The 12575-nt window shown below is 39.7% G+C and overlaps 1 pseudogene across 1 annotated transcript; it reads right to left on the bottom strand.

Annotated features, from left to right (window-relative positions):
• Nucleotides 1–2376: 2376 nt before the first annotated feature.
• LOC307255350 (aquaporin FA-CHIP-like) lies at nucleotides 2377–4663 on the bottom strand (annotated as a pseudogene). The gene is made up of 5 exons: nucleotides 4310–4663; nucleotides 3616–3774; nucleotides 3329–3409; nucleotides 3082–3226; nucleotides 2377–2435 (listed from the first exon to the last, which is right to left on the bottom strand). The product of its transcript is annotated as an aquaporin FA-CHIP-like (transcript).
• Nucleotides 4664–12575: the final 7912 nt, after the last annotated feature.

Genomic DNA, 12575 nt, shown 5'->3' on the forward strand with positions numbered 1-12575 from the left:
AACAGCAGTACATACTTGGGGGACTTTTTTCAGTTGTGGAATAATATATATTCGTGGCGCTAGTAATGGTTTAATGCAGCAGGACTGGGTATGTGGGATGTATCTAAAAATAAACTACAATGACCAATGTTTTTTTAAATGAATAATAAATAAATAAATTTGTGACCTATTGATTTATTTGATTGTTTTTAGTTTTATAGTTTCTTGACAACAATTGTGGTCTAGAGGAAGTGATATCAGGCCATACAGACAACATTTGTTAGCAGGATAACAAATAATAATAGCCTACTAGTTATTTGTAAAAATTAAAATAAAGAACAGCATGTTTTTTTTCACAAACGGTTATGCAGAACATGTTATAAAGGCCATATTGTTGGGTCAAGGATAGATCAAATGTAAAATTGTCACCCTCAAATCAGTTTAAATAAAGTTTTAATGTTTTTTTTATGTTAGACACAATTATAGGATGACTGAACACTCTCCCATGCCAAGTTATGGAATAATCAAACTCACCATGAGAGCAAAACAATTTGATGCAGGACAGTCCCAGACAGATAATTGACTGTGGGGCCACAGAAAGAGCATTGTCCATGTTGTTCAGTACAAACTTCAAAACAACAGACCAAACACAATGCTCTGACCTCCGAGGTTAAGCACATAAAGGAAGGAGATTTTCAGATTGGCCTCCGTCACATGACCAACTTCTAAAAAAATCGACCATAAAAAATCATGTTCAGTGAGATAAACCCATCAACAGCTATTCATCATGGATACATTTAAAGGAACAGTGCACCTTTGTAGGACTATAAGGATAACATTCATTGTGGAAACATACACTAGAGAAAAGCAGTATCCATTGTTGAAGGGAGGAAAGCCATAAAAAATGATAAAAATATATTGAATAGATTATACCAGTCCTCGGAATTAAATATAATGAAACAAGTTAATTAATGCAATTAAGCCTCTAGCAAGCCTGTTGCATTCACGTTTGTAATGTATATCAGATTGATTTTCCATCAAAGAAGTTCCCCCTGCCTATCAGTGGGGCAATAAGTGGAACGTGGAAGTGACAACGTAACAACATGTACACCTTTAACAGAACATTCTGAAACAATTTTGGGACACAGACATTTTGGTAATGATCATCTCATACTGAGCAGAATAATTGGAATGCTCAAACAAGGGGATGTGCATCCAACCACAAAGGTCATCCTGCCCCCAAATTGGTGCTCGGGCTAACAATAACAGGCATGCATCTATTTAAACAGCCTTGGCTGGGGATTGCCCTCAGACTGCAGGAGTTTCTATTGAGAAATGTTCGGTTGTTGAGTTAAAAGTCAGTTGATGATGGTTATTCAATGATTAGCCTAGGGTGTGGGGATCATCAAATACCCATAAGCCATAAAACAGGATGTGAAAGGAGACGTGTGCGTAGATGGAGAAAGGACATTCTTGTGACACAGCCAAACAGGAAATCTCCACGATGGCCACATCTTGTCTAATTATGCTTTGTCGTATGGAGAATATCAACTTCTTTTGTGTGCAGTTACCTGCAGCCACATCCTTGTGTTGTTCCACTATAGAGACATTTGGGATTGTCGCCAAATACCTTGAATAGTATAGTAGGCCTACTATACAGTATGAGATGCATCATACTACTATAATAGCAGGCGTGTCGCACAGTTGCTCGACAGTTGGTCCAGTGCGCATGTGCCAACGCCCAGTGCGCACGCAGTCTCACAGTGCGCAGCAGCATGCAGGTATCATACCTGGCTGCCACATACCTGCCACATGAATGCCAGCAGCCAGCCGCAAACTAACGGCAGGTCAGAGATAACTGACATAAAGTTTAACGGAGTACGGCAGAGTTTAACGGACGTAAAGTTGACCCGCCGCCAACAATCCCAGCAGCCGGCCGGGCTTACATGGACCCGCCATCGACACACTCTCCCAGGCAAGACGTTATGTCTAGATAGTATACACTACACTTTTTTGGTAAACGGCCCCGCCGTCGGCAAACTTGATAAAATACTTGCTACAATGTAATATTACTCTCCTCCCCCACACAAGCCCGTGCTTTATTTCACTGTAGTTAGGGCCCCGCCGTCTAAAATGTTATATTACTCTCCACGTCAGGTAGCCAATATACATTTGCGATCTCGCCCTCGCACCTGGCCCCCAAAATTATCTATATTATATTTTATTCCTTTGTTGAAAAAAAATGCAAAAACTCTTATAAATAAAATAAAGAAATATATATACACCTACATATATATTATTATTATTTATTTGTTTTTTTTCACAGGGATGGTGTAACTGTTCCCCATTGTAAAGAAGTGTTCCTATAATTTGTCATAATGAATTCTTAATTATAAGTCAGTTAGTTTTGGCACAGGGATCCATGCAGTGACCCTGTTGTACCAAGTCGCCTTGTGCTGCCAGGAAAAATACACTTAGAAAAATTGAGAGTGGCCACATGCTCCTAATCTGTATTCCGCACATCACCCCACTTGTGCAGCTGTCGTTGCAATTGTGATTTTCTCCACCCGCTTCCTGGACTGCTCTGCACGTCAGCCACACACACAGCAAAGGGGGGGGGGGGGGCACTCTAAGAAGTCTTAATGCAGAGGTAATTGTAACGAATAGTGCTTCTATTTTTCTCCATACTATCATTAAGATGAAACCCTTATCTGGCCCTATACAGTACTTATCTTAACTGAAGTGGTTTCCCTCTCCATTAACAGCCTCTTCAAACACAGATTTGTCTCCAAAGGTTATTTTACTCTGCTGATGGTCTGGTTGAATAATAAAAAAAATTCACTTACATTTGAAAAGTTCCAAAGACCCACTGACAACCCAGTAGCCAGCTCAGGAAACCATTAACATCATGCCGTTGCTTACCGGTCACTGTTATCACACATAGAACCATATGGGTGGTAAGGAACTCAATAACGAAGCCATGTCCTACAGTACTTTACTTGGCTGCAGAAGTCAACTACAGTTGTCAACTACAAAAGTAGTCATTCTCAAATCAAATTGCATTCCTCGACCAATCTTTGAAACCATCCAGAAGGGGCTCACTTACTTCATTTTCCGTAGGTGAAGAACAACAGCAGCAGCACAGGTCTCTTGTTTGTTCCCTCAAGGGCTCATCTCTGGGTGACAGCAGATAATTATACAGAAGGGCAGCCGCCACACCGCCACTCATTGGTCCTGTCCAGTACACCTAAAAAACAATAACATGACACAAGCTTCCTGGTTTCAATAGGAATTACACATAGGTGCAACACTTATAAAATCTCTTATTTTGCTGCTCTGGAATAATTACCCAATGATCATCAAAAGACCACTGTATCAGAGCAGGCCCAAAGGATCGAGCCGGGTTCATACCACATCCTGTGTAGCTGATCTGTGAACCGTATAAATAAATAAATAAATAAATAAAAGGGAAATCACCACTTGCCTTTTCTTTCTGTACATCAGCAGATTACGTGCAAGCCTTGATTTACTGCCAGTTTATCCTTTGCCAATCCATTGTGTCAGGCAATGGCGAGATGGAGAAACCATCTATTAAATTAATGAGAGGGGAAATGTTTTGATATATACTGCACTCACTCCTACTAGGTATCCCAGCACTACAGACAAGCCGATAGCCAGAGGTGCAAATCCGGTGACGTCACGCCTTTTGTCCGTGACGGCAAGCACACACAGAACCAGCTAGAGGGTGAGCAGGAATTCTACACCTATGCCTTGCAGTGGGACGATTCCATTGAGCTGCAATAGGAGAAAAAAACACACACACAAGTTTGCTCTTTGCCTTCTTTTCTGTTACTTATCATTAGATTATTTTGCCTCCAATTCTGTGACTCTTGCATTGTGATAAAGCTCTTAAAAAAGACTGTAAATGAAAATAATTGTGCTAAAAACAAAAAGGGAAAAAAGAAGACGTATTATTTAGTTGGCTGACGGATTCAGTCCTTAATAAATTACAGTAGAGGTCGGAAAAAGCTTTCATCCCATAAACACTCCCTGATGAGAAAAGGGTCTGCCTTCAATGCATGACAGCTACAACCCAAGAGTGATCATTAAAACTTGACTTTTAAATTAAACTCATCAACAGAAGTTTGCAAATGGGGAGGTGTTATCGATTAAAACACAAAACCTTAGTGGTTGAGTGTTTGGCTGTCAAAAGGAAACAAGCTCAGGCATGGAGGCAATTTCCCAAATGCCACTCAATCTGAGCAGTACGTGTCATTGACTAAGTGAAGCACTACTCAGGGATATTGTGAGCAAAAGGATTCATACTTACCTTGTTAATGCTAAGCGAATCTGTGGTTATAGGCTTTAGGCTGTGCGCAATGGCACTGCCAGCCACTGCTCCCAAAAGCTGAACTATCATGTAGAAAAAGGCTTTTAAGATGCTCATCCGGCAGCTGGCCAGGAGACCTAGGGTGATGGCAGGATTCAGGTGGCAATCGCTCATACAGTGGGCTAGTGTGGCAACGGCCAAACCAAAGGCAAAAGCTACTTTTATCTCCTGGTCAGGGTAGGAATTATTCGTGTCCCCGATCGCAGCTGAGATGCCAATGAAGACAAAGATGATCATTCCTAAGAACTCAGCCACAACTGTCCTCCAGAAGGCACACGTTTTGATTTCTGACATGGCTACAAAGATAGCACCAGCTTCATGCCAACACACAGATGTTGGGCAGCATTTGCTTGGTACACCAAGACTGTGGGCGCAGGCAGAGATGGTGTTCCACCTGCAGCCCAACTGAAAACATCATGAGTGGCCTTCACCAGCATTCATCTAGTGGGGCGGCAGAAACAAATCAGGGCTCATTAGAAACAGCTGTGAGATTTGCATTTCAGCCAGTGAGAATGACCTTCTGCCTGGTGCTCTACACAGCACTTTTCCAGTTCAACAGAAGGCAGAGCTGCTTTTACTGTTAACTGAATGAACTATTCAAATCTTAAAAATTAAGAGAGCACAGTATTAGTGAAATCAAGTACAAGACACACATACAGCAATTTTTTTTTAAATTTTCCTTTATTTATTCTCGAAAGGTCAATTGAGGGTTACCCTCTTTTACAATGACGTCGAGTCAATTACAGATTCACAATATACAATGAGAATACACAACAAGCTTACAAAGAGACAACAACAATTAAAACATTCAGATCAATTGAATAAAGCAGAACAATAGCCTAATTAAAACAAGTGGAGTGGGGCTGATTCAAAATAATAACTTTAAATTGGTTAACAGTTATGAGTGTATTTATTTTAATTTGATGTTGTAGGCTGTTCCAGGAGTCAGGGGCACTGTGGCTAAAAGCAGTTTTACCAAGGTCAGACCGGGCGTATGGAACATATAACATGAGCATTTCAGTTGAGCGGGTTTGATAAAGCCCATCTGAAATATGCAGCATTGTTGTCAAATAGAGTGGTAGCTTTTCGGTCAGGGCTTTATATATAAAAATATGCCAATGTGCATCACGTCTCTCTTTAAGAGAGGACCACCCAACCTTTTCATATAAAACACAATGGTGTGTGTCATAAGCATCTCCTGTAATGAACCTTAAAGCAGAGTGAAAAACAGAGTCTAGGAGTTTAAGACATGAATGAGATGCATGCCGATAAACCACATCACCGTAATCAAGGACAGACATAAAAACTGCCTCAATAATCCTTTTCCTACTGAACAACGGGAAGGTGGCTTTGTTCCTATAAAAATATCCAATCTTTTGTCGCAGACGACAGACAAGATTTTTTATGTGAAATTTAAAAGATACTATTTCATCTATCCAGATGCCGAGATATTTATATTCAGTGAATCTTTCAATTTGAGATCCATTATTTGTATGAATATTAAGATCATTAAAATGTATAGTTCTTGCTCTGGAGAAACACATATATTTTGTTTTGTCTGTATTAAGAACAAGCCTGAGGTCCACTAGACAGTCCTGCAGGGTGTTAAAAGAGCTCTGAAGGTTCTGAACAGATTGATGGACCGAATCAGAAATGCAATACAGTACAGTGTCGTCAGCATACAAATGGGCGTGACAGTTTTGTAGCGATGAAACAATGTTATTGATGTAAATTGTGAATAGGACTGGACCTAAAATTGAGCCCTGCGGAACACCATTTGTAACTGTTAAAAACTCAGTTTGGTGGCTTCCCAGTTTTACTGACTGATGTCTATCAGAGAGATAGTCCCTAAACCAGCTACATGTAGAATAATCAAAACCAATTTCATGCAGCCTCTGTAAAAGCAAATGGTGATCTAAAGTATCAAAGGCTTTTGACAGATCAACAAAAAGTGCTGCACACTGCTTTTTTTTGTCGATAGCTGTAACAATGTTGTCTAAGACCAAAGTGACAGCAGATACAGTACTGTGACCTGCCCTAAAACCAGATTGAAATGGGCTCAAAATGGAAGCACTGGATAAAAAGGTTTTCAACTGATTATTAATAACTGATTCTAGGATTTTTGCCAGGCATGGGAGTTTTGAAAGTGGCCTGTAATGATTGAGATCAGTTGTACAATTATGTAACACAATTTCAATGATTAGGCTATTTTCTGGGCACATGGGGTAAATGTATGAAGGGCATTCATGTGTGAAGGACACACACACACACACACACACACACACACACACACACACACACACACACACACACACACACACACACACACTGGTCATTACTTTCTGCAAGTCTTTGTTAATGGTCTCCTTATCTTGCCATCTACTCATTCTATTCTGAGCATGTGTCATGCAGCGCTGGCTACATTGAAGTTGACATCAGTCATGTGCCGCTGTGAAGGAAATGGCACCTTTTGAAATCACGACCAGGAAACCAACTTCCCATTTTGCTTTTCTGGGCAAGTGACCTGACAGGTTAAAAGGTCACACTGTGGGGGCGCCCTCAGCTCAGTTGGTAGGACCTGTCAAAGTCACTCACTTTTGACTGTGGTGACACTGCTGCACCCCCCAAAAAAGAAAAAAAGGAACTGGTTTTATAACCCATTTCTCTTTTTTAAGATATGGAGCTTTTCTTCATAATTTTCCCCAAAATCTTTATTGATTCTCCTAAGTTCACTCCATTCCATCCTATTGGCAAGTCAAATAGTGTTTTCCATATTCAGTCTTTGTTTAAGACTTTTTCATAATGTGGGATTTACTGTATCTTTTTATAAAAGATCATTTGTTTGTGTTTTCTTTGCTTAATTAGACAGTTCGGAGAGACAGAGTTGAAATGGGGCAAAGAGGGGAGGACATGCAGAGAATGGACAGGGGGTCGGATTCGAACCCGTGGTCTGCTGAAATGACTGAGCCTCTAGTCTAGGGAGATGCTCAAACCACTACACCACAAGTGCCCCGGGATTGATAATTTCTGAGGAGCAGGATGGAAAAGATTTGTGTAGTAATGGACTGCACATAATGAAGCTAATCTGATAGGAGAGTGGAAAGAATGTTATACTTTTAACCCTATGAGCCTGCCAACTTTGGAACGTCCATATCTGATACTTTCCTACTCTATTGTATAGTATTTCATGTGCCAGTACATCGATATGATATATGAAAATCTTTAATATTTTACAAACAAAATATTCCCATTTGGGATTTTGATCAGTTTGTCAATGGTCCCGACTAGACTTTAGATATAAGAAAAACAAAATCAGGCGTAAAAAAATGCCTAAAATAAAAAGGCACAACAATGGAAATATCTTTCATCAACAGTTTCTGAGCAAGCTGTGGTATGAATTCATAGAACACAGCCTCTTTCGGACCAGTTGATAGGTCAGAGAGAAATGGGAATGCCTCACCACACCCCTGGCTTTCAGATGTAAACAAAAAGACAAAAACAATGACCCTTCCCCCAAAACTAGTCTTACTGAGTTATAAATAACATCAAGATGCAGTTGTTTAGAAGAAGAAGAACCCTCGAGAGGATTTACATTGTGGTCTGTCATGAGAGTTGAACCTCGATCCAACTCAGGGATTATAGGATGAACACAGAGGAATCAACCATGCAGAAATGGAAACAAGTCAAGTATATGATCAATATGTACGCCGGTCTGTTAGGCAGAGTAAATGGTACTTGCAACTTCAAAGCTTTCCCCTCCCAGTTGCTTTAAATACGCCAAAACATAAAATTCCAATCTGGGGAATAAACAGCACGTGTAGAGTAAACAAAATATCTAAGTGTAAAAATCTATTAGTATTTTTCAGAACAAACCTGTAGAAGTTGAATATAATATTCACAAGTAGGTTTTAATTAGTGTATTAGTGGCTAAACCCTTATACTATATCTACATAGGAGCGTGGTGAACTGTCATGTTACAACCCCATGTTTCTACAGTAGCACAAAAATGACTCCCTTAACAGCATTACGCATTTGTAACGGCTGTCCGCCAGAAATGCATCTGTTGGAAGACGAAGAGGAACTATAGAATAAATAACGAAATACATCTTCAACTCATCACTTGATATTGTCGAAAGAGTTGAGGCTGTGGTGGATGACTAGCCTGGCTCTGCCCGCCTACCTACTTCCGCTCAAATTTCATTTTCCCTTCAGTAGTCAGTCTGGGGTTGCGGTGAATTTCTCAGTTTTCTCAGGAAAATTTACAGACGTCCAATCAGCGAACAGAGCGAGTGGCTGAGAACGATGACGTCAAAATCGCGCTCCAGTTTGGATGACGCCATGTTTAGTAACTACCTTCTTGTCCCTGAAGGCCACCATAGCTTCTGTAAATTATCCATAAGGGAGGTGTTGCAATCTAGAATCTCACCAATAGATGTCGCTTAATACTCTGATCTATCACAACGTACCTTTAAATCAATAAGATTAAATAAATGGTAATAAATTAGTTTATGTTGTGAGTCCAGTATGTCTGCTAATCTATGGCAGTTCATCCAGAGTCCAGATATAAAGCCTCAATTTAAATCCCAGTCCCAGGTGCTGTAAAAAGAGTCCTACTAGGCCTTGGTCATTTTCCATAAATTAGGCTTTTCACATCGTATTTCCCTACAATATGACAGTAATGAAAAGATAGATCCCATCAGTGCAGTTAAAACATTATTATCAATATACTACTTTGTTGTAAGGGGAGGAGCTGGTTCCTGATTGTGGAGGCATGCCAGCTTTAGTTATCAGTTAACTCCTGGATCTGAAAGGCTTTTTAGATGCCATAACACAGGTTATAGTACCTGACTTGACACTGGCCTTTTTGCTCTAAATCTTTATCAAAAGCATTTATTGAAGTGTCCAAGTGCCATACACGTTCTCGCCCCCTCAAAATAAACTATAAGAAGGCCTTGTGTGTCTGTCTTGTGTAAGCCATTCATGCAAAACATAGACCTTAACCCCTAAACCCAACCCCCCTGATGCGGTGGAGGTGCCCCTTTTCTCGTCGTTGCACTTAACCTTATGAAAGCAGCAATTTGTTAATTTGGTTGGGGAGAACACTTTGCTCCTTTGTGGAGAGCAGATGGAAGCTGTGATACCAGCAAATACGTGTCATAGGAAGAGCTAAAAGCTGCCGGGCAAAAGCTCAAAAACTTTTATTTTTTCTAAATGATTATTTCCATGCTGGAAAACTGCCATGATCTGACCAACTGATCTGTGAGGGTTCTTACTACATGAAGGTTAAGTCACACAATTCTCCTGTATGGGCTGTTTATGGGCGGCTGACGAGAAACTCTCACCGGCGTGGCAACCTGCCATTAGATGTTTCATCTGTTAAAAACACAAGCGCGAGAAGCTATCTATCAATCAGCAAAAACGGCCGAGCAGTACAAAGAAAATGTATTAAGATTGAAAGGATAGCTCAGCAGCACCCAATATTCCTCAATAGCTATGGCTTCATACTGCACTGTTGTCGAAGGGTTGAGTATATATATATTGTTTTAAAGATAATTTTTTGTTTTATTAGATAGATTTAGAGAGACAGAGTTGAAAGGGGGGGGGGGGGCAATCTACCCACTGTGCCACGAGCGCCCCCAGGGTTGACTTTTTTTGAGGTCTCTTCTCAACTGTCACCAGTTTGCAATACTACATTTTGTTACAAATAGCCTTGGCCCTGAAGTGTATTTGGGATCAAAATAAATATGTGTAAAGATGTGCTGATCAGGCACAAATCAGTAGTTTTTCCATAGGAATTGTGTATATACACAAATATAACTGAGGAGCTTGACCGAGTAATGAAAATAAATAATAGTACAATTATTAAATGTGATAATTATAAAATAATACTAATTATTTTCAAAATTTCTCCTAAACTGAATGTGAAAGAATCTTGGTTCATTGGGCTTAATATTATTATTAATGATTAATTTTACACTTATTGCCTGTCTATGGGTCTGTCCATCTTTCAGACAGTAGTTTAGCTTTTTTTGTCAGTTAGAAGACTCTGTGAGGTCAACTGTACAGATAAAGTCATATCTCATAGACTCTAAGGTAGTCATGGTTCACTGTGTTCAGCTCAGACCCAACACATTGATATGCTTGGCGCCCAAGCCTGGCACCAGGGAAGGGTAGCCAAGGGCCAGGGTGGGCCGTGCCCACCCAATAATAATAAAAAAGAAAAGAAAATGTCAAATAAAATTCAGACAATAAATTAATACTAAAGAATACCATTACCATGCATTGCTAATTGTATTATTGGGTGGGCAGGACAGCATGCCTCCAAGTTACCCACCCGCTTATAGTGGTCACTGGTCAGCAGAGCCGTCCCGAGGCATAAGTGAAATGAGCGGTTGCTTAGTGTCCCGACTGCCAGGGGGGCCCCCCCAATTTTTTTTTATTTTTATTTATTTGTGTGTTTGATATCAACATCATATTATGTAAATGTAAATTATCATACAATAAAAGGGATACAATGTTTTGGTAGATAGTTAATAGCTTAATAATTGAATCAGTTCATTTGGGAGGTAATCCGAGGTTAACTGATCACGTCACGTTCAAGTCCATGGCATGTACAGTGTGTATTGAGTTTATTTAAAAATATTTGAAAATGGGTCTGCCCTCAGTTGCCCATGCACTGTGTATAGTCTATACCGCCTATTTCAGCCTTGTCTGTGGAAAAAAAGATAACTGGACAACAGAGTTCTTCTGCTTCGTTCCTCTCACTGCAATTAAATGAATTCATTATATTACAGAAAAAAATGTCCCGTAAAAGAAAAAGAGCACCAAGCCCATCCCAGAGGACCCTGCATACTATTTTATTTCAAATTAATATTTCTATGGATATATATTTCAATAGCTTCTAATTCATCCGACCCAGTGTCTCCAAATTATTTGTTCATACAAAATTTCTCAGATTTAGCCTCCTCCTCTCAAAGTGCACCAGATTCATGCATTTCACTTTAAAAAGGTAAAAAAAATCTCCCGGGGTGGCACACCCCCGGACCTCCCTAGCAGGGTTGTGACCTCGGCTGGCTTCTATTTTCACCCAGCTGGACATCGGAGCCAATAGTGGAAAGACTATATATCTATATAGTGTGTATAGTATATAGCTCTGGACAACCACCATCCAGGTTGCCCAGTTCCAAAGCTTTCTCTTCAATCAGCTCAGGCTGCCTACAGTTAATACTGCGATTAAAAAAAATACATTATGTTGTATATAATGTATATTATATGTTATTCATAAACATTTTAAAAAACATGCAAGAATCGAATCTCCCACACAGTAACACTCAAAGTTTATTTGCATATTGTGTTCTACACAATTCACAATTCACAGTAAATGTGCCAAAAAGCAGACGCAGATATCTTAAAAGGGCAAAAAAATTCAGATCTTTGGTCTCTCTGCCCAGTGTGCCCACCTAAAATTTTTACAGGCCCACCCTAATCTAACCGGGCCTGCCTGGCACCCTTACAGATGGCAGACAGTGTGTGCTCAGGACAGACAATATGCTTTAGGTAACTGTAAAAAAAACTGTGTTTTTAATAACCTCATTTGGATATGCCCAGTCTCCCGAAGAACTCATATCATACTTAAAAATGTTATGCCTGTGGTGTACCATAGGGGCTATACCCCTGTGTTCACTCATACAGTAATTTGATCAACCTTTTACCTGAAATAACATTAACAACTCTGAATTGGGGGGAGGGGTGGGGGGGGGGGGGCACAAAGGCCCAACAGCACATTGTTGTGCCCTGGGGCCCCCTAAAAGGCTAATCTGGCTCTGGATGAAGCTGTATGTTTTCATCTGGTTATATTCTGAAAACCACACAAGCAAATATTTCTCTTCTAAAATATTGTAATTGAATTTGATTAAAAAGATTTTACAATATAATTTGTTATATTATATTGTTACCAGGTTAGCAATTGTTCAATAATTAATTAAGTGTTGATACTTGTTTTTCTGTTTTCATGGCTAATTGTGAATCGTTTACTGCTGACTGGATAGATAAGGACACATCTAATCATAATCTCAGGTTCCAAACATGTATTAATATTTGCTATCTATTAAACAAGAGAGAACAAAGGGTAACAACAAGTGTTTTTATTTACTTAAAAAAGTGAGCAACATTTCAAAAGTTTACATAAAATACAACATTTGTCCGA

This window comes from Ammodytes marinus (assembly GCF_949987685.1).
Source record: "Ammodytes marinus genome assembly, chromosome: 9".
NCBI lineage: Eukaryota > Metazoa > Chordata > Actinopteri > Uranoscopiformes > Ammodytidae > Ammodytes > Ammodytes marinus.